The sequence below is a fragment of the Pongo abelii genome, chromosome 15 (genome assembly GCF_028885655.2).
Source record: "Pongo abelii isolate AG06213 chromosome 15, NHGRI_mPonAbe1-v2.0_pri, whole genome shotgun sequence".
Lineage (NCBI taxonomy): Eukaryota > Metazoa > Chordata > Mammalia > Primates > Hominidae > Pongo > Pongo abelii.
This window is the reverse complement of record NC_072000.2, coordinates 56,589,269-56,608,813: the sequence shown is the minus strand read 5'-3', so window position 1 is coordinate 56,608,813 and position 19,545 is coordinate 56,589,269. Positions and strand designations below refer to the sequence as shown.

The following is a 19,545-nucleotide window of genomic DNA, read 5'->3' as shown; positions in this document are numbered from 1 at the left end:
TTGCAACAATTTCCTCTGATTCTGTAGGTTGCCTGTTTGCTCTGATGATAGTTCCTTTTGCTGTGCAGAAGTTCTTTAGTTTAATCAGATCCCATTTGTCAATTTTGGCTTTTGTTGCCATTGCTTTTGGTGTTTTGGTCATAAAGTCTTTGCCCATGCCTATGTCCTGAATGGTATTGCCTAGGTTTTCTTCTTGGGTTTTTATGGTTTTAGGTCTTACATTTTAGTCTTCAATCCATCGTGAGTTAATTTTTGTATAAGGTGAAAGGAAGGGGTCCAGTTTCAGTGTTCTGCATATGGCTAGCCAGTTTTCCCAACACCATTTATTAAATAGGGAATCCTTTCCCCATTGCTTGCTTTTGTCAGGTTTGTCAAAGATCAGATGGTTGTAAACGTGTGTTGTTATTTCTGAGGTCTCTGTTCCATTCCATTGGTCTATATATCTGTTTTGGTACAAGTACCATGCTGCTTTGGTTACTGTAGCCTTGTAGTACAGTTTGAAGTCAGGTAGCATGATGCCTTCAGCTGTGTTCTTTTTGCTTAGGATTGTCTTGGCTATACGGGTTCTTTTTTGGTTCCATATGAAATTTAAAATAGTTTGTTCTAATTCTGTGAAGAAAGTCAATGGTAGCTTGATGGGGATAGCACTGAATCTATATATTGCTTTGGGCATTATGGCCATTTTCATGATATTGATTCTTCTATCCATGAGCATGCAATGTTTTTCCATTTGTTTGTGTCCTCTCTTATTTCCTTGAGCAGTGGTTTGTAGTTCTCCTTGAAGAGGTCCTTCACATCCCTTGTAAGTTGTATTCCTAGGTATTTTATTCTCTTTGTAGCAATTATACGTGGGAGTTCTCTATTATTGGTGTATAGGAACGCTTGTGATTTTTGCACATTGATTTTGTATCCTGAGACTTTGCTGAAGTTGCTTGTCAGCTTAAGGAGATTTTGGGCTGACACAATGGGGTTTTGTAAGTATACAATCATGTCATCTGCAAACATATACAATTTGGCTTCCTCTCTTCCTATTTGAATGTCCTTTATTTTTCTCTCTTGGCTGATCGTCCTGGCCAGAACTTCCAATACTATGTTGACTAGGAGTGGAGAGAAAGGACATCCTTGTCTTGTGCCAGTTTTCAAAGGAAGTGCTTCCAGCTTTTGCCCAATCAGTATGCTATTGGCTGTTGGTTTGTCATAAATAGCTCTTACTGTTTTGAGAAGCATTCCAACAATACCTAGTTTATTGAGAATTTTTAGCTTGAAGGGGTGTTGAATTTTATCGAAGACCTTTTCTGCATCTATTGAGATAATTATGTGGTTTTGGTCATTGGTTCTGTTTATGTGATGAATTATGTTTATTGATTTGTGTATGTTGAACCAGCCTTGCATTCCAGGGATGAAGCCGAGTTGATTGTGGTGGATAAGCTTTTTGATGTGCTGCTGGATTTGGTTTGCCAGTATTTTATTGAGGATTTTCACATCGATGTTCATCAGGGATATTGGTCTGAAATTTTCCTTTTTTGTTGTGTCTCTGCCAGGTTTTGGTATCAGGATGATGCTGGCCTCATAAAATGAGTTAGGGAGCAGTCCTTCTTTTTCTATTGATTGAAATAGTTTTAGAAGGAATGGTACCAGCTCCTCTTTGTATGTCTGGTGAAGTTTGGCTGTGAAACCGTCTTGTCCTGGGCTTTTTTTGGTTGGTAGGCTATTAATTATTGCCTCAATTTCAGAAGTTGTTATTGGTCTACTCGGGGATTTGACTTCTTCCTGGTTTAGTCTTGGAAGGGTGTATGTGTCAAGGAATTTATCCATTTCTTCTGGATATTCTAGTTTATTTGTGTAGAGGTGTTTACAGTATTCTCTGATGGCAGTCAGTATTTCTATGGGATCGGTGATGATATCCCCTTTATTATTTCTTACTGTGTCTATTTGATTCCTCTTTCTTTTCTTCTTTATTAGTCTGGCTAGTGGTCTATCTATTTTGTTAATCTTTTCAGAAAACCAGCCCCCGGATTCATTGATTTTTTGAAGGTTTTTTCGTGTCTCTATCTCCTTCAATTCTGCTCTGATCTTAGTTTTTTCTTGTCTTCTGCTAGCTTTTGAATTTGTTTGCTCTTGCTTCTCTGGATCTTTTGTTATTAATATTTTTGAGATGGAGTCTCACACGACCCCCTGGAGTGCAATGGTGCAATCTCAGCTCACTGCAACCTCCACTTCCTGGGTTCAAGCAATTCTCCTGCCTCAGCCTCCCGAGTAGCCAGGATTACAGGTGCCTGCCACTGCACTCAGCTAATTGTTTATATTTTTAGTAGAGACAGGGTTTCACTATGTTGGCCAGGCTGGTCTCAAACTCCTGACCTCATGATCCACCTCCTTGGCCTCTCTCTAGTTCTTTTTAATTGTGACATTAGGGGGTCAATTTTAGATCTTTCCTGCTTTCTCCTGTGGGCATTTAGTGCTATAAATTTCCCTCTAAACACTGCTTTAGCTATGTCCCAGAGATTCTGGTATGATGTGTCTTTGTTCTCATTGGTTTCAAAGAACTTATTCATTTCTGCCTTTATTTTGTTATTTACCCAGTTGTCATTCAGGAGCAGTTTGTTCGGTTATCATGTAATTGTGCAGTTTTGAGTGAGTTTCTTAATCCTGAGTTCTAATTTGATTGCACTGTGGTCTGAGAGACTGTTTATGATTTCCGTTCTTTTGCATTTGCTGAGGAGTGTTTTAATTCCAATTATGTGGTCAATTTTAGAATAAGTGTGATGTGGTGCTGAGAAGAATGTATATTCCATTGATTTGGGGTGGGGAATTCTGTAGATGTCTATTAGGTCTGCTTGGTTCAGAACTGAGTTCAAGTCCTGAATATCCTTGTTAATTTTCTGTTCCGTTAATCTGTCTAATACGGACACTGGGGTGTTAAAGTCTCCCACTATTATTGTGTGGGAGTCTAAGTCTCTTTGTAGGTCTCTAAGAACTTGCTTTATGAATCTGGGTGTTCCTGTATTGGGTGCATATATATTTAGGTTAGCTCTTCTTGTTTAATTGATCCCTTTAGCGTTATGTAATGCCCTTGTCCTTTTTGATCTTTGTTGGTTTAAAGTCTGCTTTATCAGAGACTAGGATTGCAACCACTGCTTTTTTTTTTGCTTTCCATTTGCTTGGTAAATATTCCTCCATCCCTTTATTTTTAGCCTATATGTGTCTTTGCAGGTGAGATGGGTCTCCTGAATACAGGACATCAATGGGTCTTGACTCTATACCTAATTTGCCAGTCTGTGTCTTTTAATTGGGTAATTTAGCCCGTTTACATTTAAGGTTAATATTGCTATGTGTGAATGTGATCCTGTCATTATGTTAGCTGGTTATTTTGCCTGTTAGTCAATGCAGTTTCTTCATAGGGTCGATGGTCTTTACAATCTGGTGTTTTTGCAGTGGCTGGTACCTGTTGTTCCTTTCCATATTTAGTGCTTCCTTCAGAAGCTCTTGTAAGGCAGGCCTGGTGGTGATGAAATCTCTCAGCATTTGGTTGTCTGTAAAGGATTTTATTTCTCCTTCGCTTACAAAGCTTAGTTTGGCTGGATATGAAATTCTGGGTTGAAAATTCTTTTCTTCAAGAATGTTGGAATATTGGCCCCCACTCTCTTCTGGCTTATAGGGTTTCTGCAGAGAGATATGCTGTTAGTCTGATGGGCTTCCCTTTGTGGGTAACCCGACCTTTCTCTCTAGCTGCCCTTAACATTTTTTCCTTCGTTTCAACCTTGGTGAATCTGACGATTATGTGTCTTGCATTGCTCTTCTTGTGGAGTATCTTTGTGGTGTTCTCTGTATTTCCTGAATTTGAATATTGGCTGTCTTGCTAGATTAGGGACATTCTCCTGGATAATATCCTGAAGAGTGTTTTCCCACTTCAGGATAATATCCTAAAGAGTGTTTTCCCACTTCAGGATAATATCCTGAAGAATGTTTTCATTCTCCCCATCACTTTCAGGTACACCAATCAAACGTAAGTTTGGTCTTTTCACATAGTCCCATATTTCTTGGAGGCTTTGTTCATTCCTTTTCATTCTTTTTTCTCTAATCTTGTCTTCATGCTTTATTTCATTAAGTTGATCTTCAATCTCTGCTATCCTTTCTTCCGCTTGATAGATTTGACTATCGATACTTGTGTATGCTTCACGAAGTTCTCGTGCTGTTTTTCAGCTCCATCAGGTCATTTATGTTCTTCTCTAAACTGGTTATTCTGGCTACCAATTCCTCTAACCTTTTTTCGAGGTTCTTAGCTTCCTTGCATAGGGTTAGAACATGCTCCTTTAGCTTGGAGGAGTTTATTATCCATCTTCTGAAGCCTACTTCTGTCAATTTGTCAAACTCATTCTCCATCCAGTTTTGTTCCCTTGCTGGCGAGGAGTTGTGATCCTTTGGAGGAGAAGACGCATTGTGTTTTTTGGAATTTTCAGCCTTTCTGCACTGGTTTTTCCTCATCTTCATGGATTTACCTATCTTTGGTCTTTGACGCTGGTGCTCTTCAGATGGGGTTTTTGCATGGATGTCCTTTTTTGTTGATGTTGATGCTATTCCTTTCTGTTTGTTAGTTTTCCTTCTAACAGTCAGGCCCCTCTGGTGCAGGTCTGCTGGAGGTCCTCTCCAGACCCTGTTTGCCTGGGTATCACCAGCGGAGGCTGCCAAACAGCAAAGATTGCTGTCTGTACCTTCCTCTGGAAGCTTTGTCCCAGATGGGCACCCATCAGATGCCAGCCGGAGCTCTCCTGTTGGATAAGGTGTCTGTCGATCCTTGCTGGGAGGTATCTCCCAGTCAGGACGCAAAGTGGTCAGGGAACCAATTAAGGAGGCAGTCTGTCCCTTAGCAGAGCTCAAGCGCTGTGCTGGGAGATCTGCTGCTCTCTTAAGAGCCGGCAGGCAGGAATGTTTAAGTCTGCTGAAGCTGTGCCCACAGCCGCCCCTTCCCCCAGGTGCCCTGTCCCAGGGATATGGGAGTTTTCTCTATAAGCCCCTGACTGGGGCTGCTGCCTTTCTTTCAGAGATGCCCTGCCCAGAGAGGAGGAATCTAGAGAGGCAGTCTGGCTACAGTGGCTTTGCTGAGCTGCGGTTGGCTCCGCCCAGTTCTAACTTCCAGGTGGCTTTCTTTACACCCTGAGGGGAAAATCGCCTACTCTACTCAGTAATTGCAGACGCCCCCTCCCCCCACCAAGCTCCAGTGTCTCAGGTCTTGCTGTGCTGGTAGCAAGAATTTCAAGTTAGTGGATCTTAGCTTGCTGGGCTCCATGGGAGTGGGATCCGCTGAGCTAGACCACCTGGCTCCCTGGCTTCAGCCCCCTTTCCAGGGGAGTGAACGGTTCTGTTTCACTGGTGTTCCAGGTGCCACTGGGGTATGAAAAAAAACCCCTGCAGTTTGCTCAGCGTCCGCCCAAACAGCCAACTAGTTTTGTGCTTGAAACCCAGGGCCCTGGTGGTGTTGGCACCCAAGGGAATCTCCTGGTTTGCAGGTTGGGAAGACTGTGGAATAAGCATAGTATCTAAGCTGGAATGCACCATTTTTCAAGGCACAGTCCCTCATGGCTTTCCTTGGCTAGGGGAGGGAGTTCCCTGACCCCTTGTGCTTCCCGGGTGAGGTGACGCCCCACCCTGCTTCTGCTCACCCTCCGTGGGCTGCACCCACTGTCTAACCAGTCCTAATGAGATGAGCCAGGTACCTCAGTTGGAAATGCAGAAATCACCCACCTTCTGCGCTGATCTCCCTGGGATCTCCCTGGGAGCTGCAGACTGGAGCTGTTCCTATTTGGCCATCTTGCCAGCCACCTGGTAATTAATCTGGATTTCTTAAGAACAATCTCAGCCAGGCACAGTGGCTCACGCCTGTAATCCCAGCACTTTGGGACGCCCAGGCAGGCAGATCACGAGGTCAGAAGTTCAAGACCAGCCTGACCAACATGGTGAAACCCCGTCTCTACTAAAAATGCAAAAATTAGCTGGGCGTGGAGGCACGCACCTGTAATCCTAGCTACTTGGGAGGCTGGGGCAGATGAATTGCTTGAACCTGGGAAGCGGAGGTTGCACTGAACGGAGATCACGCCACTGCATAAGAGACTGGGTAACAGGGTGATTCTCCGTCTCAAAAAAAAAAAAAAAAAAAAAAAAAAAAAAAAAGAACAATCTGAATGTAAGCAGTGATGAACGCTGACCATAGCTTAAAACTGCTCATTCTAGAGTATGACAGAAAAAGCAGTGTAGTCAGAAGACCTGCCTTCCAATCCTTCTAATTTCTAATGTGGTTTAGGACAAATCCATGACCTAAAAGGTGAGAATACCTACAAACCTATCTTAATCATACAGTAAAGAAATAAAGGTATCGCAAATATTACCATAAATTAGAAAAAGTGTTTATCATATTGTCTAAAGTTTATATGTAAGAAAGCTGGCAGAGGAAAATTTTAATTTTAGAGATGCTCTTTTTTTTTCTAAAATAATAATAGCTACCATTTGAGTCTTATTATGTTCTACTACTCTTGGTATATTTAAAGTATTATTCTATTTAACTTCACAACCCCATGAGGTAGGTACAGATGGAGAAACTATGATACAGAGAAGTTACCCACTTAAGGTCACTTAGTAAGGGTCCAAGGAATGGGACTCCAGTGCCCAAGTTCTTAACTACCTAATACCTCCATATCCAGAGTTCTTTTCTGTCTTATTTTTTTTTTTCCAGACGGTATCTCAATTTGTCACCCAGGCTGGAGTGCAGTGGTGTGATCTTGGCTCACTGCAACCTCCACCTCCCGGGTTCCAGCGAGTCTCCTGCCACAGCCTCCCAAGTAGTTGAGATTACAGGCACACGCCACCATGCTCAGCTAATTTTTTGTATTTTTAGTAGAGTCAGGGTTTCACCATGTTGGCCAGGCTGGTCTCAAACTCCTGACCTCAGATGATCCACCTGCCTCAGGCTCCCAATGTGCTGGGATTACAGGCGTGAGCCACTGCACCTGGCCTGTATCCAGTGTTCTAATGGTATCCCTATAACATCCAGTTTACAAAATCTGGAAAATCTACCATCCATTTAAAAATGTAGGTGCCTTTAACAATGACTGATTCTAGCCTGTTAATTCATCTCTAAAAACATACTTACGTATAATGCTCCTAGCAGGTAATCATATCACTTTTTCTACTTTGGGCAAAAGGACTTCCTTCCTGCTACTGCCAAGTATATATGCTCTATTCTGACTTAAGTTACTGCTGCCAGTCCTGCTGTTTAATGTCCCATTCTTTTCAGGATAGATTTTTTTTAAAAAATGCCAGTTGGGCACTTAACAGCCTCAGCCCTCACATTGAACTTTCTCTTCCACAAAAGCTCTTGGAGAGAGAAAAAATACAAGGGGCTCCTGACCAATGAAACAACCTAAAATAGGGCTATAAAGGGATAAAAGTTTATATTCTCCTTAGAGTATATACTACACCACCTCAAACCAGCTCAAATGACTGGATCCTACATAGTAGCTGAGGAGAGTACAAATTTTTAAGAAAATATTTCTTAAGCTTTTTTATACTCTGAGAAGACTGAAGCTGGAAAAACAAATTGTAGAGTGTGATTAATATGCTAATGAAAATGGTAGCTGTAATTGAGTTTTTGTAAGACGAGAGAAGGTACAAATTTGAAATATTCTAGAAGGATGATGATCCCTGGGTCCTAAATAAATTTTGATCAGTTTTAACATGTTATGTACAACTCTGTTTAACTGGCATCTATATCTCAGAGACAGAATTCAGATACTGTATTAGATCACAGAACTAGGTACTAAGGAGTTTAAGCAAAAATTCTCAAATTCTGCATTGCTTTATTAGTATCAGCATAGTAGAATTCAAGGTATCTTAGATATCACTGAGACTAACCACTTTACAAATTATACAACTGGCCCAGAAAAATAATGATTTGCAAATATCCATTATTCAAATAAAGCAGAATTTGGACTAGAATTCTGGTTCCTAGATTTCTTGTTCAGGGCTATTCATGATGTACTATCTTAAGCATACCCCTTTACCAAAGTTAAAATAATAAGATTACAAGTACACTTAATTTTTAAAAGTTTGTCTTTATTTAAAACAAATTAGATGAAACGTTCCATGAAGTTAAGTTAGATTTTGATTTTGTTTGTGAAGGTGGAAAGAAGAAAATGCTTCTTTTAAATTCCCTTACTTTACCACTAATTTACTCCAAGTCATTAAGCACTGACCACATATATAACAGTGCTAGGTGTTGAAGGGTATGCAAAATTTCTTTTGAAATAAATGTAAAATAGTGGCTGATCTAAAGCAATACGTAGTATAGTGGGGCAAAGCAGACATAGATGGCATATCCAAAGATATATGGTACTTTCTATATATTTGGTCAGACTTAGAACACCGTAATTTTTCCATAAGGTATAAATTACTCAGAGTTCATTTTAACTAACTTTGATGCGTATTAAATATAATTAAAGCTTGGTATATGGAAATTATAAAGACAGGATTATATTTAGTTGTTTTATTCCTATGAGAAGGAGGAGGAAGAGGAGGAGAAGAAAATAGCCCATGGTTTCGGTTTAATCCACAAAAGTTTTGCTTAGCTTATTTGGTATTAGCCTACAGTATTTTTAACATACTTGAAAATCCTGTCATTATTTAAAAAGTAGATTTCTCATTTTAAGAAATCCAAATTTGTGATTTCTCTTGAAAAATCAGATGATTTGACAATGTAATCTCATAGCTGGAACTGAATTAGTGTGATTGTCCTCTTTAAACACGTGCTTTCCGATTCACCACAAACACCAACACTCCCTATTCTCTCTCTGAGGTTGTAGCATTCAGGTCCCTCTAGGCATCTGATTTTGGGACTTTTGTTTTAAAGCAAGCATTTTTTTTTTTGAAGGGAGGAGGTAGATAAGTGGGAAAAGAGAAGAAAGAAAAGGGTAGAGCAAATTCTGCTGTGAAATTATATATTCAGGGATTCCTCCCCACTATGCTATTTGGGATATGGTGAACAAGAACTTCATTCAATATTTACTGAACACTTAATACACATCAGATGTTAAAATAGGTACCAATACCTAATACAGCAAGAACAGACTTGGTCCTTATTCCTATAGTGCTTACCAATCTAGTAAGCTCACACAAAAAAGTCACACAAATATAAAATTCCAACTGTGCAAATGATATGAAGAAAGCAGCATAATGCTCTACTAGTCTATAATTTTGGAATCTAACTTGAGTAGTTGGATGAAGGCTTCCTTGAAGAAGCACTGTGCCCTGGAGTTGAGGGTTAACTAAGCAAAGGAGGAGGAAAGAACATTCTAAGTAGCAGGAAAATAATATGGAATGGCTCTGTGGCAGAACGAATATGGCAAGTACAGAGGACTAAAATAATGTTTAATGTGGCTGGAATCGTGAGGAATGAGGAGCATAGTTTAAGATTAGGCTGGAACCATGAAGTGACTTGCAGTATGCATAGAACTCTCTCTATTCTAATGAGCAACTAGATCCAATGGAGAAATCTAGGAGTGGGGCTTTTTTTTTTTTTTTTTTTTTTTTTGAGACGAAGTCTGTTGCCCAGGGTGGAGTGCAGTGATGCGATCTTGGCTCACTGCAACCTCTGCCTCCCAGGTTCAAGCAATTCTCCTGCCTCAGCCTCCCTAGTAGCTGGGACTAGAGGTGTGTGCCACCACACCCAGCTAATTTTTATATTTTTTAGTACAGATGGGGTTTCACCATATTGGCCAGGTTGGTCTCAAACTGCTGACCTCATGATCTGCCCACCTTGGCCTCCCAAAGTGCTGGGATTACAGGTGTGAGCCACCGTGCCTGGCCGGGTGGGGCTTTTATAATAGATTTTTGTTTGAAAAAACTCTGGCAACACTGTGGAGAATGGGCCTGTGGGGGCCAGGGTATATAGACACACCAATTAGAAGGCTAACTGCCATGGACTAGTCAATAGATGCTAGTAGCCTGGACCAGTCATTCTGAAGGGAAGAAGTGAATGGACTTAAGAGATGTTAGGAGGTAACAGGATTTGGTGATGCAGTGAATGTGTGGAATGAGGGAGAAAGCAATATTGAGAAGGACTCATATGTTTCTGAATTATATAAATAATTGGATAGCAATACTAGTCATGGAAATGGGGAACAAAAGAGGAGAACCAAGGTGTGTGTGTGTGTGTGTGTTTTTCAGTTGGGATCTTGCTCTGTAATCCAGGCTGGAGTACAGTGGTGCAAACATTGCTTACTGCAGCCTCAAACTCCTGGGCTCAAGTGATGCTGCCACCTCAGCCTCCCAAGTTGCTGGGATTACAGGCAGAACAACTGTGCCTGGTTCAAGAACCAGGTTTTGATGAATACAGATGTAGGGTGGGAAAGAAGGAAGAAAGATCATGTTGAATCTGAGTGCATCAGACACCATGAAGATGTCAAATCAGTGCAGAATCTACAGAGCCAGCTCAGAGTAGTATGGGTGAGTAAGGATCGGAGATAAGTGTGAGTCATCTGTTTTTAAGTGGCATGATGTCACGAAAGTGGATGTGATCACTTGGAAAGAAGAGGGGATTTAGGCTTAAGTGTTTAGAAATCTCAACCTCTCTGATGGCAAGACAGGCACATGAGCTTACAAAGAAGCTATCAAGGTAACAAAAAAATTAGGAGAATGTTATTCAATGTGCTAGCCAGTGATAAGGGGAAAGATATGGGGGGTCAATTGCTGCTGAGAAGTTAATTTGAACGAGGACTGAAAAATGTCTAATGAACTTGTTGACATGAAGGTCACTGTGAGCCATAGGCAACAACTATTTTGTAGACTGATGGGGGAAAGGCAGATTAGAGAAGCTGGAGAAGTGAGAAAATGGTGATATATTCATGGTCACCTCTGAAAGTCTGATTATGAAGAAAGGTATTAGGTAGCTTTTGGCTTTATCAAACCTCTTTGTTTTTTTCTATTTTATTACTCTTAAGATTCATCTCCTTTGGATTTATCCTGTTCTTTTTCTAACATAAATTAGATGATTAGCTTATTAAATTTGTTTTCTTCTAATGTAAATATTCAAGGTTCTAAATTTAGTTCTGCATGCTAACCTAGCTGCATAATTCAAGTTCTGATATATAGTATTTTTATTATCATATAGTATTTTTAAATGCCACTGGAATTTCTTCCTTTACCCATGTTGTTCATAACTGTTTTAAAAATCTCTAAATGAACCTTTATTAGTTGTTTTTTGTTTGTTGTTTTTTAAGAGACAGGGTCTCGATACATTGCCTAGGCCTGGACTCAATCTCCTGGGCTCAAGTGATCCTCCTGCCTCAGCCTCCTGAGTAGCTGAGACTATAGACATGTGCCACCATGCTCAGCTTCATAAGTTATTTTTGTTACTGAATTCTGGCTTGTTGTTTTAGGAGTGTGAGAATGTAGACTATGAAATCCCAGTTGTTCAAAATTTAATAATAGCTAACAATCAATAGTACTACCATGTCCCAAACATTTTATATGAAGTATATAATTTTCACAGTAATTCTATGAGGCAGATATTATTATTCTAATTTTTATAAGAAGGAAAATAGGCATAGAAAAGGTAAGTAATTTACTCAATTAACTTAACCAAGTTACACAGAGCTGATAAATGATGGAGCTGCATGTTGTACATTTCTTCCCTGCTTTGTTTTTTTCTATTTTATTACTCTTAAGATTCATCTCCTTTGGATTTATCCTGTTCTTTTTCTAACATAAATTAGATGATTAGCTTTCTAACAAATTAGATGATGGAGCTGCATGTTGTACATTTCTTCCCTGCTTCAGCTTTTATTCTCGGAGTAAATTGCAAAGCCCTGAAATTTTTAAAATCAACTTCATTGAAATATAATTTATGTACAATACACTGCATGCATTTAATGTGTACAATTCTGAGTTTTGAGAAAGCTGTACAACCTTTAAAACTATCACAATCAAATACAGAGTATCTCCCCACCCACTAAATTTCACCCTGCCCCCTTTTTGTAAGTCCTCCCTTCTGCTCCAGACCCTAGGAAACTAGTGATCTGCTTTTTGTGACCATAGGTTTGCACTTTCTAAAATTTAATATAAATGAAATGATACAGCGTGAGCTCATTTTTCCCTGGCTTCCTTCATTCAACATACTGATTTTGAGATTAATCCACATTGTTGTCAGTAGTTTGTTCCTTTGCTTTTACTACTGAGTAGTATTCCTTTGTATCGGTATATTTTGTTCATTCATTCATTTCTGATGAACATCTGGGTTAATTCTGGTGTTGAGTTTTTGTGAATAAAGCTATTATGTACATCCATGTTCAAGTTTTTATGGAACATATGCTTTCATTTCTCTTGGGTAAATATCTATAATGGCTAGATTTTTCTCCATAAGCTTTGTTTTGAGACAGGGTCTTGCTATGCTGCCCAGGCTGGTCTTGAGCTGCTAGGCTCAAGTGATCCTCCTGCCTCAGTTTCCTGAGTAGCTGGGAGTATAGGCCTGTGCCACCACGCCTGGCTTCTGTAACGGCTAGATTTTATGACAGGCTTATGTTTTTTTAACAACTGCTAAACTGTTTTCCAAAGTGGTTGTAAAACTTTACATTCCTATCATCAGTGTAGGAGTTCAAATTAATCCACATTTTGGCCAATAGTTGGTATGGTCAGTCTTTTAAATTTTAGTCCTGCTAATCAATGTGTAGTGGTAGTTCAATGTGAGTGTAATTTTTGTTTTCCTAATAACTAATAACCTTGGGCATCTCTTCATGTGTTTCTTGGCTATGCATATATCTTTTTTTGTGAAGTATCTGTTCAAATCCTTTGTTCATTTTTACTGGATTTTCTTATTATGAGTTCTTTATATGTTTTAGATAAACGTACTTTGCCAGATACATGTGCTGCAAATATTTCCTCCCAGTCTGTGGCTTGCCTCTTATTTATCTGTCTTGCAGAAAAAACAAAAGTTTTAAATTTTGATAAAGTTTCATTTGTCAATTTTGGTTCATGCCTTTTTGTTTACTACAAAACCTGTGCCTCCTCCAAGAAAACATCTTCTCCTGTCTTCTACAAATTTTAGCTTTTACAGTTAGGTCTATGATCTATGTCAAGTACATTCTATAGTGTGAGGTAAGAATCAATGTTCATTTTTCCCATATGAATATTCAATTATTTTGGAATTATTAGTTGACAAAATTTTCCCCCACTAAATTACCTTGGCACTTTTGGGGAAAAAAATCAGTTGACTATATATATGTGAGTCTAATTCTGGATTCTCTATCCTGCCCCATTGATCTATATGTCCATCTTTTCCCAGCATTACACTCTCTTGATTACTGTAGCTTTACAGTTACTCTTCAAGTAGTGTGATCCTTCAACTTTGTCCTTCTTTTACAAAATTGTTTCAGCTACACTAAGTCCCTCGTATGTCCACGCATATTTTAAAACCATCTTGGCAACAGCTACCAAAATATCCCGCAAAAATTTTAATAGGAATTGTATTGAATTTATAGGTCAAATTAAGGGAGAAATAACACCTTAAAAACAATGAGCTTTTCAGGGTATATTTTTCCACTCACTGAGGCCTCTTTAATTTCTCTCAATAATGTTTTGTAGTTTTCCTTGTAGAGGTCTTGCACATCCTTTATTTATTCCTAAGTATTTTAATTTTTTGACACTATTGCATGTAGAATTGTTGTTTTTGAAACAGGGTCTTGTTCTGTCACCCAAGTTGGAGTGCAGTGGTGCAACCTTGGCTCACTGCAGCCTCTATCTCCTGGACTCAAGTGATCCTCCCACCTCAGCCTCCCAAGTAGCTGGAATTACAGGCACATGCCACTGCACCTGGCTAATTTTTTATTTTTTTGTAGAGATGAGGTCTATGTTGCCCAGGCTGGTCACGAACTGCTGAGCTAAAGCGATCCTCCCAACTCGGCCTCCCAAAGTGCTGAGATTAAAGGCATGAGCTACCATGCCCTGCCAAGTGGAATTTTCATATTTCATTTTTCTAATTGTTTTCTGCTAGTATATAAAGTTATATCCTATAAGCTTAGTTATTACTTCCTGTAGCTATCTGTAGATTAGGATTTTTGACCTAAGAAATTGTGTCACCTACAAACAGAGACAATTTTACTTCTGTTTTTCTAATTTTCAAACCTTTTTCTTTCCCTTGCCTATTGCAATGGCTAAGACCTCCAGCACAACGTTGTGAAGTACTTTGTTCTTCTCCTAGGTAATATGCTGCCAATATTTAAGTATAATATCAGCTATAGGCTTTTTGAAGATGCTTTTTATTAGACTGAAAAAATTCCCTTTTCCCTCATTTACTAAAAGTTAATTTTAAAAAATCATCTATGATTGAATTTTGTCAAATTCTTCTTTCTGCATCTATTGAGATGATCATATGATTTTCTCCTTTACACTACACATATGGCTTTTATCACATTGATTTTTAAAGGTTTTGTTTTTGAGATGGAGTCTTGCTCTGTCGCCAGGCTAGAGTGCAGTGGTGTGATCTCGGCTAACGGCAACTTCCATCTCCCAGGTTCAAATGATTCTCCTGCCTTCTCTCTTCCCAGGTAGGTGGAACTACAAGCACGTGCCACCATGCTGGGCTAATTTTTTTATTTTTAGTAGAGACAGGGTTTCACCACGTTAGCCAGGAGGGTCTTGATCTCCGGACCTTGTATCTGCCTGCCTTGGCCTCCCAAAGTGCTGGGATTACAGGCGTGAGCCACTGCACCAGGTCAGTGTTTTGAAGTTTACTTTAAATATGTTTTCACAAAGCCCACCTTAGATATGTTGGGCTTTCTGGATCTGAAACTTGGATGTCTTTCATAAATTTGCGTAAACTCTTATTTTTCCTTTGAATAATTTCTCTATAATTCCAATTACACATATGTGGGACCTGCTCATTATATCCTCATTCTCTCTTCACCCATTGGTTGTATCTTCCATCTTTTATTTCTCTGGGCTATATCCTGAGTGATTTTTTTTCCTGAGATCTTCTAGTTCACTTATTTCTTTTTAACTGTGTTTAACCATCCATTTAATTTTTTCATTAAAAAATGATTTCCAATGTGCCAATTTTAAGTTTTACATTTCAACAGTGTTTAATTCATAAATAATTATTGTGTACTATGTATTTGATAATTCTGATATCTGCAATTCCCCAGTGTGATTTTTGATTCTGAACCCATGTTTTTTGGAATTTTATCTGTTAGAAGTCTGGGTTTAAAGTACATTCCTCCACAGATGCTTTGCATCTGCTTCTTACAGCTCCTTGAGGTTAATATCAAGCAAGGATAACTTTGTTTTCAAGTTAGATCTCCTGAAACCCCCCGGTCCGCTCCTCTCAATCACAGAACTGATGTGAATTTAGGCTTCAAACCTGTGCAAGAATGAGCTTATTTTGCATTCCCAGGGAAGACTTTTATTTACCAATTTGTACCCCCTATCTAGCTCTGAGGACCTGCTTATTTTCCTAGCTGATCCACTGAAGGTGTACACTTAAAGGATTCTGGCATTATGCTGGAGGGGATGAAGTCTTTTATAAGACCTCACTGCAAGGCACAGCCTGCAACGACACTTCCCTACACCCTCAACACACAAAATTAAAATCTGGGCAGTAGGCTAGCAGGAAGCAGCTGAAAACCACTCCTGCCCTACCCGCAAGACACACATTTGTGTGATATTTTATCATTCTGCCTTTGCTTTTTTTTTGGGGGGGGTAGTTTCTGGCCTTTTCTTGCCAGCCCAATCATGCATTGAAAAACACTGACAACTCTCTGCAGCATTTCTCTGAATCTCTGGTAGGCCAGATGACCCGGCTTCTACTTCTTTAAACCAGGAGTCATATGCAGTGGATGAAAGGTGAAGAAAGAGTTTACCAGACAGTGGAAAAGGTTTGAAACCATGTGAAAAACAGGAAAGCAAGTTAGAGAAGCACTAATAAAGAAGTGATGTATCCAGGAAAGTTCATGGTATAGAAAGAAATTACTTGATAAGACTTCATGGCACCTGAGCTATACAATAGTATCACAACTGATACATATTAGCCATTTAATTTTGGACAAATCACATCCCTTTCTACCTATTTCATGGGGGTTGTGAAGACAAATGTTACAAAGTGCTTTGAAAATACCAATTTCATAAAATATAAGGCATTATAATCATGTCTTTTGTTACAGGTATGTATCTGAAACTCTGGCTTCACAGATGATTTCAGGAGAAATAAGATCAAGATGGTGAAAAAATTTAGTAGATTCAGACAAACAGTTTATAGTCAGTTATGGATAAAAGTCAAACATTGAACTAAACCACTATTTCTGGTAAACAGTAACTGACTCAGGATATGAGACTCATCTTACAGACTTTTCTATTTTGTAGAATTTGTTGCAACTAAATTAGCAAAACCTTAATTAGTATGGGCCATTTGCCATGATATAAAAATAGTTTCATTAAACAAAACTCTATATTGTATGAAATCTTTTAGGCAGAAAATAGATTCCAGACAATACATAATTTACCTCAAATGTTCATCAAAATCAAGTTAACTCCCATATTTTAGATGACTAAATATTTTCTTAATTTTGACCTTTTTATAAACTGTCATTCAATAATATAATCACCATTGTTCTAGTTGTTAGAGATAAAAATATGTAAAATATTCCTTCTTATCCTCAAGGAATTTCTATTTTAGGTGGTAGAAGTGTGATTTCAACTTCTGTGGGAAATCAAAGAACAGAACAAAATCAACGAACCTGTAAGCTGACTTGCATGTTATTTGAAGTATTACCAGTATAAGAATATATCTACTGGTAGGGACAATAATAGCATCCATAAATGTAAGAATTAAGATTTTGAATTTAATTTTCCTGTCTGTTTTGGCACTGTGATTAAGTCACTGTACTTTATCCTGATTAAGCAATTGGCACTCCTAAGACCAAATTGAAAGAACTTCAATACGTTGAAGATGAACTCATTGATTTTGGCATGCATCACAACACTCCAAGATGGTATACCATCAACTCTCATTAAAAAAAAAAAAAAAGAAAAATTAGATTCAGGAGGTTCATGTGCAGGTTTCTTACATGGATATATTGTGTGATGCTGTCAACTCTCCTTTTAAGTCCTTCAATATGTTCTAATGGTAGATAGAATCAGTTTTATCAGACAGTCTGTTTTAAATATTGAAGTCTTCTCCGGTAAAAGTCCAGGAGTGTAAACCCTTCTCTGGAAAAGCTCTTGTCCTACTGATCCTGCCAGAAGTTCAATCTGTGTTTTTAGATTAGTGTACAAGGTGCTTTTTCTTTTTTTTTTCCCCCTCTCAACTATAGGCTTCCAGGAGGTTAAGTATGAGACACTGAGAAGCTTAACTGTTTAAGAAAGGGCTACTTTCCCTCATCTCAATTCGATTCAAGTGTAGACACCAAGAAAAAAAGAAAAAAGGGGTTGAGGCAATTCTTAACTTTTCAAAAACATGAGTTTTGGAATATCCACCAAAATGTATTCAAAGTAGTAGAGTTTGTTTTACTTTTTGTACTGATCCACGGTTCTTTATAACTAAGTCCTTAAAGCTACTCTTAGTGAGAATCAGAAAAAAACAAATGCTTTAAACAAGTGAAAAGTAATATGGAACTGGTATTTAATACGGCATACAGCAAAGACAGAGTGAGTTGGTAATCAAGACACACGACTATTCAAAACAGATATAGGGGCTTTTGGTTAAAAAATTAAACATCAGTTAAGTCTTATATTTATCACCACATAGGGTTTCTCTACCACTTTGCTATAATATGAAGAACTCAGTAGGAAAAACTTCATTAATTCAGAATGATCAATGGGAAGTATACTTGCAGTTATCTGGAACTGACATAAAAATTTGAACTCAAATACTCTCTTACATACAGGTTCCTGGAGATTTTCTCTAATGAAAAGAGAAATGATTTCTGGTTAAGATAACTCCTTTCAAACAGGCTTTCAATAAAATTGACAATTTGTTCTCTTAAGTACAACTGTGTCCTAAAATTGTTAATTTCATTATAAAAAGAAAGGATAGACAAACAACTCACACTCTTTTTAGCAGGCATTACAAAGGAAAAAAGCTTTATCCCACCTTCTTTCCAAATTATATTTTTTAGGTTAATAGAGTTTTATCGTTTTTAAAAAAGCACATTACACAAACATTTAAAAGGAAGACTTTTAGATTTTAAATTCTTCCTCCCTAGCTTGGAATATTAGCTCAAAGTCTGAAGACCCAATCTAGACACTCCATGCATTCTATGCTATATAAGCATACCTTCAGAATTTTGAGCTTAAATATATCTCCTTTTTTGTGATAGTGTTTAGCCACTTTGTGCTTACCTGGGGGAGCTACTGACTGGGAGAGGGTAAAAAGGGAAACTTCTGGGACATGGAAAATGCTTTATATCTGAATCTGGGTGGTGGTAACATGGGTGTATACAGATGTAAATTTCATTAGGTGTGCATTTAAGATTGTGGACTTTATGGTATATGTTATGCCTCAAGAAGTAAAAAGAGTGTTTACCCACTTTACGAAATGCCTACCAACTATTTTACAGTGAATCATTCATATTATTTTGTAAATCAAAATGCATAGGGAAAAAACAAGTCATCTGATGCTCCTGGCATAAAAATCGCTAGTCACTTTCAGGTAAACATCTGAAGCTGGAGTAAAAGCTTCAGCGTTGAGAAGTCACTAACGCACTATCTGAAATGGTGGCAGGAAGATTACAATGTATCAGTTTAAGTATAAAGGGTAGAAGTATTATAACAGCTTAAACGACAACTAGATTAGAACACCCTCAAATAAGTGACACGACTATGGCATCATTTGATTTGTGATAACCTATGCTTCTTATTTCCGCTTACTGGTTTGGATTTTTGTCATTGTATTGTTTGGACTTTCAAAGGATGGAGAAGGAAAATAATAAAAGTTAAATTAGTTTTGTTGTTTTCAACTCTTGTTTTTAGTGTGCTAAATAGCTTGACGTTATGACTGATTTTAAAATTACGCATTCTACTTCCTATTTATTAAAGGAGAAAAGAGTTGGTTTATGCAGGAAATATAAACACTTAATATATGTCTTTTTTTTTTTTTTACTTTTGCTTGGAACTACATTAATTCCATCACCTCCAAAAAAGCCTTTGAGAGGATTAGCTGCATAGGCCAATATTATTCTATACTAGTCTGTATTAAGCATATGATGTCACCTTGCTTCCTCCCCTCCTCAAGCTTTTCTTTTGGTGGGAAGGAGGACTTTTTTGGGGGAAATTCTTAAAATATTATGGCTTAAATACCACAAGCTGACACACGTGATTGACAACCTTACACTCCCAAACCTGTTTGAAATGGGTCAAATACCTAAGCGCTGCAGAACAATGCAATCCAACCAGCAATTCCCCATAAAAGAGAAAGGGGGTGTGATTAGGTTCCAGATATTAAGCAAGTTATTGCAAAAACAGTTTGGTGGTTTTGTTTCTGCAATAGGCACAGGTTGAGCTAGTATATTT

General features: G+C 38.3%; 1 protein-coding gene across 3 annotated transcripts in view; it reads right to left on the bottom strand.

Annotated features, from left to right (window-relative positions):
* The window catches only part of GPR137C (G protein-coupled receptor 137C), an 84,334-nt gene that overhangs the window by 63,319 nt on the left and 1,470 nt on the right, over positions 1-19,545 (bottom strand). The gene's annotated exons all lie outside the window — the stretch shown is intronic.